This window comes from Nelumbo nucifera, chromosome 8 (genome assembly GCF_055504915.1).
Source record: "Nelumbo nucifera cultivar China Antique chromosome 8, China Antique-T2T, whole genome shotgun sequence".
NCBI lineage: Eukaryota > Viridiplantae > Streptophyta > Magnoliopsida > Proteales > Nelumbonaceae > Nelumbo > Nelumbo nucifera.
The window spans coordinates 41349167-41351455 of NC_142656.1; positions in this window are offsets into that span (position 1 = coordinate 41349167).

Consider the following 2289-nt stretch of genomic DNA (forward strand, 5'->3'; position numbering starts at 1 on the left):
ACAACTTCTTGACGATGATTGTTTAGGATGTAATTTTCCTCCAACAAAATGGGCATTTCAACTACAGAACACTTTCTGCTCTCTTGGTCATAGAATAAATATCCTACAAAGCCTTTGGGGTAACCTACAAATAGGCAACGACTGGTCTTAGATTCTAATTTGTTAGCACTTGTTCTTTTAACATGTGTTGGACAACCCCAAATCTTCAATTGTCTCACACTTGGCTTCTTACCGGTCCAAAGCTCATAGGGAGTCTTCGGAACGGATTTGGTTGGAACCCGGTTCGACATGTATATCGCAGTCTCTAATGCGTAGCCCCGAAATGATGTAGGTAATTCTGAGTGGACAAGAAGTGATCGAACCATATCCAATAAAGTCTCGTTCCTCCTCTCTAACACACCGTTTAACTGTGGTGTAGCAGGAGGAGCCAGTTGTGATACTATCCCGTTTTCCTTCAAGTAGTCCCTGAATTCGTCAGAGAGATATTCGCCTCATCGATCTGATTGAAGGGCCTTAATGTGTCTCCCTAACTGTTTCTCAACCTCTTGCCTGAATTCTTTGAACTTTTCCAAAGATTCAGACTTGTGTCTCATTAGGTACATGTAACCATACCGTGAATGATCATTGGTAAATGTTATGAAATAAACATGCTGGTTACGTGTCCTAACATTCTTGGGACCACATACATTAGATGTATAAGGTCAAGCGTGCCTGTAGATCTTTCAGGCTTACCGGTAAATGGTCATTTCATCATCTTACCCTGAAGGCAAGGTTCACAGGTTGGAAGATCTTCTACAGTTAGAAAATCCAAAGGACCATCCTTTACCAACCTTGTGATACGATCTATGTTAATGTGGCCAAGTCGGTAATGCCACAGGCACGTGGGATTAACTGTATCACGAGTTGTTTTCTTGTGGATTATTTCCGATGTAGTTTCAGTTAAATTCGTTTCCAGAAAATGATGGAGAACATAGAGACCATTCTCAAGTTCTCTGTAAGTAATGAATTTGTTATTCCGTTTAATAGTAATCACATTACTGAACAAAATATAATAACCATCCATGGACAATTTTGAAATAGAAATCAAATTTCTTCTCAAATTTGGTACATAAAGACAATCTTTTAAGGTTATAACTCCTCTGAAAAGTAAATATACAGTTCCTATAGCTGCATCTACAACCATTACAGAAGTCCCTGAGTAAAGAATTACTTTTCCATCACTCAATTTTCTACTTGTCCTGAACCCCTGCAATGTATTACATGCATGAGTAGAAGCCCCGAAGTCAATACACTAGGATGCAAAAGTGACCAACATGTTGGTCTCTATGACAAAGGATTCGAAATTACCTTGTTTCTTGGTCTCCAGGCACTGAGGACATTCCTCTTCTAGTGCTTGGCCTGCTTGCAAAAGTGGCAGGCATCTGATGTCATGTCCTTCTTCTGCTTTTTAGGTCTGCTAACTTTCTTCTGAGGTTTCTTCTTTGACTTCCTCTTCTTCTTACCTGATTTGCCACCTTCAACAAGCATGGATATGGGCTCATCCTTCTTTATCAGTTCTTCAGCCCTCTACAGCATACTGTTAAGTTCTTGAAGGCTAACATTTAGCTTGTTCATATTATAGCTCATGATGATCTGATTGCAGGAAGGAGGAAAGAGTTCAGGATGGCATCAACTTTGGTGACATGATCTAGACCAGATCCAAGAGCCTCTAGTTCATTAATGTATCCCATCATCTTAAGACAATGGTCATGAACCAACTGGTTCTTGGACATTTGAGTGGTCATAAACTGCTTTTGGACGTTTTGGCGAGTAGAACAATTCTGCTCTTCGTACATGGTTCTTAAACTATCCTAAATATCCTTGGACACTTCGATTTGATCGAACTGTCTTTGTATCTAATTATCTAAGGAGGCTATGATGTAGCATCGGGCAAGAGAGTTTTTCTCTTCCCATTCTTATATTCCTTCCTACGAGCCTTAGAAGCCCTATCACCCGGACGATCCGAAGCAGGGTTCTTAGCAACCTTGTCCAATTTCTCAGACGTTAGAACCAGCATAAGGTTATGGAACCAATCAGCATAGTTTGGGCCCTTAAGCTTATTATCGTCCAACAGTTTGGTGAATTGTCTGTTTGCCATTTCTGATAAAAGGCAAAGCAAATATTAGCCCACAACCTAATTTGATTCATGTCTACTACATAAATAAGGCTTTTAATCCATGTTCCATTTCCATTTATTCATCTTTGAGATTTCCCTCCTATCTCGGTGACGGAGGCGCGATTATGTCTCTA